At 48.2% G+C, this 8,277-nt stretch overlaps 1 pseudogene across 1 annotated transcript; it reads right to left on the minus strand.

The window, feature by feature from the left end:
* Positions 1–909: 909 nt before the first annotated feature.
* LOC119878213 lies at positions 910–5,879 on the minus strand (annotated as a pseudogene). Its single transcript, XR_005386700.1, has 5 exons — positions 5,843–5,879; positions 4,781–4,924; positions 2,589–2,688; positions 2,031–2,173; positions 910–1,848 (listed from the first exon to the last, which is right to left on the minus strand). The product of XR_005386700.1 is annotated as a calmodulin-1-like (transcript).
* Between the last annotated feature and the right edge of the window lie 2,398 nt (positions 5,880–8,277).

Here is an 8,277-nt window from a genome sequence, read left to right on the forward strand (position 1 = left end):
TTAAAACCTCCCACAGAAAACACTCAAAACCCAACTCTCCTCACTGGTGAGATACAACCAGTTAACACCCTGAAAAATGCACATCCAGCCTTCATTACAGAAAGAGTTCTGCACTAAATGCAATATTCCTTTTAAAGGGTTTTTAAAAAAAAAAAAAAAAACACACCAATCCCACTGCAAAAACCAGTACCAGTATCTGTTTTGGTTACAGGTTTATGAGACACAAAACCCCCTCTAGGCTGGAGTTTGACTTTCAAGCTGGGGGGGCTAGAGTTAGTTCTACTTGGGGGTGGGGGGAGGCGGGGAAGCAAAGTCAACTTTAGGGGAAAAAAAAATTGAAAAGGAGGCTGAAGAAAAGTAAAATCATAAATTAAAAATCATGAATCAAAGATGACCGGTAGTGTCTTTAGGCATCAAGACTGGCTTAGAAGGGACTACTGCTTCTAGCACACAGCGAGGATTGAATTACAGACAGACACACTAAATCATGTCTCTTGCACAGATGGTCTCAAGTAGTTACATAAAACAGGTAATCAGCAGCACGATTGAGAAGAACCCCTAAGTACATGCTTGAGAAAAAGTGGTTTTTTTTCCTTCATTAAGAGCGCCACTGCCTGAATAGTCATGAAGTTACCAGGGTTCACTCCCCACCCCCCCCCCCCCCCCCCCCCCCCCCTCCCCAGTGAAAATACAAGTAGACCTACATGTCCATTGATAGGATGAAGCAAACTGCCATCTCTGGTTTTAGGCAAGGTCTCAGGCTCAGAGGTTGGTGCTGGGGTATCAGGGAGAGGAGGGTGGGAGTGTGAGAAGCCCAGTGCTGGGCGGTGGGCATTTAAAAGGTCCTGACCTCTCCTCCATTGCCTTGTCCCCATTTAGATCTCAGCTTTACAAAGCATTTAACACCACTTTAAGTTAATGGTCTTTTTATTGGAAAAAAAAAAAAAAAAAACTAGCATTTACAACTTGGAATGGACGTATATTGTAATTTCTTGATCAGCAATGTTGATGGTTGTGCTGAAGTCCACAGCCACAGCCTAATCTGCTGGCTCCAAGTCATGGTTCAGGAGGTTTTAAAAACAGAGAGTCCAAAGATGCTCCCTTGGTAAAGGTTTTTTTCCTTTTTTTTTTTTTTTTTTTAAATTTCTGTGTGAATGGTGACAAGCCTGACACCCATTTTCGCTCTAGTACAACGCAGACAACGCTAAACCAACACACGCATGCCACCAGGATGTGTGTCATCGTCACCATGGGTGGGGGGAAGGGGCACATGGAAGTATGGGAGGGCCGTCCTAAGTGGGGCTACATCTAGACAGTTTATCCTTCACCCATTTTTCTGCACAGCATCCTGAGGTAAACCAATTTTAAATGTTTTCAGTAAACCAGCTATGACAATTTCTACTAACAAATTGAACTAGAACCCAGTTGAGTACGTTTTAGATTTGTTTTTTCATTTTTCGTTTTTAATACAAATGCCTGACTGTGCTCAATTGTCAAGCTGCATGCATGAAAAACTGGCCAGCCCAAACAGTGTATTAATCATGAGCAAATGGAACTGCAAGGAGTCCACTAAGTGCTTCCTTATCATTAAGGTAGTACAAGTATTTATATCGTAAAACTGATGTGTAGCTTGATCTTTAGGGGACAGGACCACCACCCAATACATGCAGATTTTGTGTGTGTGGACAGAAGGTACTTTTGACATTCAGTTTTGCTATATAGAAACAGAATGAGTAAATGAACTTTTTTTTTGCAAGAGGTAAGTAAAAGATTCAATTTGATTCTTCTAGAAGGGGGGAAAGGAGTTGAAAGTAGGCCTTCATTTTGCAGTCATCATCTGTACGAATTCTGAAAAGACAAACAATCATAACTTTCGGTTATCTTCAAAAGCAGCTTTAATGAACACAACATCTCTACTCTGCATCAAGAAAATAAATGTAGATCAGTGTCTGGTGAAGCAGTTAACTTGTTCATAGACACCAAAGGTAAGACTATTAAAAACGAAGCTAAAGAGGCGTAGTGCTTTTTACCTTCATAGTTGACTTGCCCATCTCCATCAATATCTGCTTCTCTGATCATTTCATCTACTTCTTCGTCTGTTAGTTTTTCTCCTAAGTTTGTCATGACATGACGTAGTTCTGCCGCACTGATGTAACCGTTGCCATCCTGTGAATGTCCAAGCAGGTGTCACTGGGAGTGGTGGGCAGTGTTTCTGAACCGGCAAGCAGCTCTGTGACTTATGCGTGCCCTCGGGCAGCACTGCCAACTCTGCACACGGTGACAGCTGGCCCAGCTCCGGCTCCCACCCTTACCCACCACATACGGCACCCGGTGTGCACCAAAAAGGTGAGGGCTTGGCTAGAGCTAACAGATGGAGCGCAGCAATCAAGAAATCTCGGTTCAGCCCTCCCCCACTACTAACAATGCTTACCCTCACCCAGTCAGGCTGCCGTAACGAGTGGGCACATTTGGAAGTGAGATCGCAGAGGCCCAGGCAATTGTATTTAAGTGTTCAAAGTGTGTTAGAAGCAGTAGCAACAGCCGTATGTGTAAGTGCCGTCTCCAACACAGACCCAGGATTACTTGTCAAAGACCGGAATGCCTCGCGAATTTCTTCTTCACTGTCTGTATCTTTCATTTTTCTAGCCATCATAGTCAAAAATTCCGGGAAGTCAATGGTGCCATTACCTCAAATTAAAAGACAAAAGCTCATGTAAAATTAAGTGCTTCGGTAATGCTACGGGGCAGTCATCCTCTTAAAAGCGCTTTATAAAATGGTTAAGACTCACCTGGGCAAATCAATAAGTTATTATTAGTTAAACCACTTGTAAGTCTAAACTGTTCAAACACTTTGCAGGGTGATTTCACATGATTCATGGGATTCAAACTAGTAATCAGGGTGCCGGCCAGCCCTTCTTGATGCAAAGGACAGCGCACGTGTAGGTTTGTGACCACTAAAGGCAGTTGTGCAACTCCAGAGGAAAAAGCACACGGCACCCTTCCATTCCTCCCTGCCCCCCGCCCCACCAAGTGCAGGTGAGCACTTGGACCTACCCTCTGCCTTGGCTAGTGATGCTGGTCAAGGCCCAGAACTGGCCAGCCAGTATAACAAAATGTTTTTACAGGAAGACAAGGATTACGGGAAGGGGGAAAAACAGACTTTGTTATGCTACAGAGAATAAAGTATCACAAAGTCTTCTCCAGAAAGCATTTCTTGGCCACATGATGATAAGTCATCTAATCACTTTTGTTTCTAAATCAAGATCTTTGTTAAGGGCAAGGCTGGGAAGTGTTTTCATAAGTCGACCATGACACACTTAGGAAAACTGTCAGAATAGTCTGTTCTATGGCCAGTACCCCCCGAACAACTTCCCCTCTTAACACTATGAATTAGGTGAGCACTGCCCCACCCCCCCCAAAAACAAGCCACCCGTTTAACAGAGTAACTTGACTTAAACAAAACAAAATTACGTTAAAAGGAAAAAAGCCTTAGGTTAAGTTACTTATTTTCACCAGTACCTTTAAATCAAAGTAATAATTCAGAAATCTTTTGGCCTTCAAAATTTTAAAGTATTTATGATATTCACGTAACACAAGTAAATTATTTGAGGTGCTATCTCACGGCCATGCAGAGAAGACATCCTCAGGCATTACATTTATTCTTTGTAAATACTAGATTCTGGAGCCTGAGACAATTTCTCCCTCCTTGTTCATACAATCTCAGAGCCTATACACTTTGCCAGGCCTTAAGCACAGTTTCCCAGGGTTCACATAAAATGGGAGGTGGCCACTCCAGGTTCCCAGATGGCCAATCATCTTAGCAGTCCCCCAAGACAGAATTATGAACTACCTCTTTGCCAAAACATCAATATGACGAAAACTCTTTTCAAAGTAGCTTGGGTGGGCTGAAGCCACGTGTTAAAGAGCTCGCTCAAACCCCTGCTTCTAAATGTATGTGACCAAATTTAACTCTACTTATCACTTTACAAGACCATAATCGTTCAAATGGCTATCAAACCAATCATCCAGACAGTCTAGGTCCCAACTGTTTTATTCTTCACTCGTTTTTTAAAGTTTACCATGTTCTACAACGTTACAGAGTACATGGTTTCCAAAAAGACATGGTCTTTTTCGAGAGGGGAATGCTCCAAAACTGCTGAGAGATGTGAACAATAAAAGGTCTACTGTTCACTGGAATCGGTAACCAATTGGAGACCCACTGTTACAGGGGTATTGCTTGTTCCTTCTTGCTCTGCAGTTGTATTCATCCTCCCCTTCTGTTAGTTCTATAAATCTCCTTCCTGCAGTCATCGAACACGCCACCTCTAAGCTTCACACGATCCTCAAAATTCTCTTGATAAACATGTCTACGGCTCACGCTGTACTCAATTCTATATTAATACTTAAGAGTGCTCCTCTCCCACTTCACCTTCCCACTCCGCTTCGAGACAGTAAGCTTTTTATAAGGTCTATGGCTATTTTTACTTCCCCAAAGTACCCAGCGCAGACTCATTGGCCAGTTGATAAAAGATTGAGCTGTAGGTCATGGCAAGTAGAAAAGAACAATACAGCGATCTGATCCAGGAAATGTTCTAGACAGTGAGCACAGCCAAAGGCAGGCCCATAATCTTCTATTTCATTGTCAACGGCTGTAATGGCAACCACCGAAAGGATCGCTGCGCATTTGCTTTGCTCTGGTGGACCTGAAAGACAATCTTGTGACATGTCTGAACTTGAATTACACAAACACTGGCACTCATTCATAGGTCTAAACCCTCACCGTCAGCATCCACCTCGTTGATCATATCCTGCAATTCGGCTTCTGTTGGGTTCTGACCCAGTGACCTCATGACAGTTCCAAGTTCCTTTGTTGTGATGGTGCCATCGCCATCTTTGTCAAATAGGGAGAAAGCTTCCTTGAACTCTGAAAACAAAAGTTTACCCTTTAGAATGAACATCTTTACCCAACCCAGCCACAGCACACACTTCCCTTGGGCTTGCCAAAGCAAACCATCCAAGTCTGCACATTATCAGAAACTGCCTGGTCTTTATCTACTGAAATAAAGACCACAATAGTCCCATCGGACAGACCTTCATTCAGCAGTCCATAAAGCAAACACTGCTCCTGGTAACCGGTTCCATAAAACCACAGTATCTTCATATTTTTAAAGAAAACTAAGCCAACATACTCAAATTAGTCTGATCTGACAAGTGAAGATTGGTCCACGTGTTCCCTTAAAGTCCCTGTTAAATTTCTATAGCCCTCTGAACTCATTTCATAGGGGTTACTAGAACCTATTCCCAGGTAACCAGCGTGTCCTCTCCATATGGCACTTATGGCATTTCAAAGATATCCCTGGTTTCCTAGAAAGAAATCCCCTCAAAAAAATCCTCTAAGGAATACCAAAAGCTAGAATCTAACTAACTCCCTTAATTATTATTATTGTAGTCCCAACCCTCATTTTCACCCATTCCCATTTATTTTCCAATAGAAAGCACAAGCCTTCAAGGTGAATTACTAAAAGACCTGTGGCACAAGAATTCTACACTGCATTTCTGAGTAGCAGGCTCAGCGCAATCTCATTACACGCAAAGCCCTGACCACCACAAAGTCAAACACTCCAGGGTGAACAAGTATTCCTAGCTCCACTCCCTTTCACATTGCCTCGTAAACACTGGCAAGGAATTAACACCTGACCCAAATTTCTGCTGATTGCTTCCATTTAAATAAGTTCTTAGAAAACTGCCTCAAATTACAGGGGGGGGAAGGGTCAGAGAAGTCACTCAAACTGAGGGGTGCCTAGTTCTGGCCTACTGGGACTTCCTAAAGTCATCAACTTACCAGCAATCTGTTCTTCGGTCAGCTGATCAGCCTACATAAAAAAGAAGAGGTTATAACTCAATGCAAGCATTGATTGAAAGCAAGAGTTTTCCCAATGATACTTTGAACTGACTTTTCCAAAAAAAAAAATCTTAAAAAAGAAAAACCCAACCATTTGAAAATGTTAGCCTTAGATGAAACAATCAGAACAAAGGGAACACTTTGTGCTAATCTAAAAACAAAGGGTGACAAGAGTGACATTTCACTTCAGGGTTTCTTTGCCGGGCCTGTGGCTGTGTGCTCCGAGGTCTACCGAGGAAGGGTCAGTTCATAATTTGAAAAATGGCACCTCTAGGGCAAAAGGCCACACCACATCGGATGCCGCGGCCAGCTCTGAGAACGAGCGCCACCTACTGCGCCAGGGACACCGCAGGGCCCCCCCTTCCACCCGAGGATCCCAGCCTGACGCTGCTGTCACCACAGCCAGGATCCTGGCCAGGGGCAGGCTTTTAGCGCACCTTTAGCGCAGTGCTGCGAGTGCTCCAAATCCTCCAAATAGGCGTTACATAATGCATTGAGTGGGATTAACAGGCTTTCATATCTATTCTATGAGATACAATAAGTGGAAAAATAAATACGCAGCAATGGGTTACCCCCACCACTTCATTTCCGTGTAGTAAGTGCTTTCCATTTAAATTAGGCAGTTATTTATTAAAAGCCTACCATGTATAATGGCTGATGCCCTCAGTCCAATTATCTTTGATAGAGAAGCCAGGGGGAAAAAAAAATGCAACCACCGCTACGAGTGAGCGGTTCCGAGAGTGCAAACGTTATGTACACACAAAAGTACATAATAATTATGAGACTGCACCTTGTCTTTTCTGGAAAAAGAGCAACTACTAACTCTGCTGGAGAATATTTACCAATCTTCAGGATGACATAAGAGCCGCTCATGATAAACCACTTTACTCGAGGGTGGGGACAGCCATGAAGGAAATTCACACTTGCATTGTCCGGTTCGCTTGCAACACGGAACCTAAGCCCTGTGCCTCCAGCCTGCAAGGAGAGCTGGTCTGTGTCTTATTTCACTGAAGGACACCTAAGGAAGCCGATCACACACCAAGTCCTAACAGAACGCTAACCACCTTCTGTTTACGTTCTCAAATGAAAACTTGCCCAAGAGGTGCGATGTTCCAATAGACGGACGTAAGGGAAAACTTATTTTATTTTTTTAATTAGAATCGGGTCTTCCTCTCTACCCCAGTCACGGGAAGGCGGTTTTTCTTTACATCCCACGAAGGAGACGATGATTTACGTAACGCCAGGACAACACCTGTCTCCGTACAACAGGGAGCCCTGCCACACCTGGGGCCAGAAGCTGCCCACCCCCCCCCCCACCCCCACCCCCCCCCCGGCGGGGACCACGGTCCCGCTCACCGCCGAACTCTCGGTCGGGGAGGATTCCGAGAGCATCAGCCTTCCCCGACAAAGAAGCCCCGCCCCCAAGTGGCTCAGGCCCGGAGGGCCAAAGGTGCGGCGGGCCCGGCGGGAGCCACCTCCCCATCCCGCCAAGCCAGGAGCCCGCGGTGATGTCAGCCCTGCCCGCCCCGGAGGAATGGGGCCGAGCACACACCCGGCGGGGCGCACAGGCGCATCTGGCAATCTAGACGCTGGCAGAGAAAGCGGAAACGCGGAGGGCATCTCCCGCGGACGCAAGGCGGCGGGGGCCGGGCGGGGGTGCGCGCCCCGGGCGCAGCGGGGTGCAGAGGGGCGGGGGCACCGCCCTTCCCGGCCGGGACCCCCCTGCACCCCCACTCCCGCGCCCGAGCCCGCCCCGCGCCTCCCACCCGCTTCTGCTCCCCCAGGCGGCTGAGCCGCACCGCCGCCTCCTCCCGGGGGCAGAAACTTTGCGTCTCTAATGGAAACCGACCGCGCGCCAGCTTCCCAGCTCCCTCCTCCCCCGCCCCCCCGCCCCAATTAGAGCGAGCCGAGCGCCTCCCGCGGGAAGGGACCCTCCCGGTTGGCACCGGGAGCACGCACGCCTGCACCCGCCGCACGGGGCGGGGGGCTGCAGGGGGCGGACGCGGGGGGCGCGCCCCGGCCACACCGCAGGGCCCCGCCCGGGCGCAGGGCGGCCGGCCCGCCCGCTTCCGCCCTCTCCGCCCCCCACCCCTCGCCTTCCTGCCCCAACCCCACCCTTCCCCGGCTCCTTCCTTCCCAGCCCACGCCCGCGCCGCGCCCCCCGGAGGGAGGCGGCTGAGCCGCGGAGCCGGGGCCGCCGGAGGGGGGAGGCGGACGCGGACTGCGCCCCTCACGCCGGGGCCGGAGCGAGGTGCGCCACGGGCCGGCGCGGGCCCATTCATTCGCCGCCGCCCGCCCGCCGCCTCCGAGCCCGGGGCGGCGGGGGGGCGGGGGGAGGGGGACCGAGGGCCCGGCCCCGCCCGGCTCCCCCCGCC

The sequence above is a fragment of the Canis lupus genome, unplaced genomic scaffold (assembly GCF_011100685.1).
Source record: "Canis lupus familiaris isolate Mischka breed German Shepherd unplaced genomic scaffold, alternate assembly UU_Cfam_GSD_1.0 chrUn_S1234H1410, whole genome shotgun sequence".
In the NCBI taxonomy this organism is placed as follows: Eukaryota; Metazoa; Chordata; class Mammalia; order Carnivora; family Canidae; genus Canis; species Canis lupus.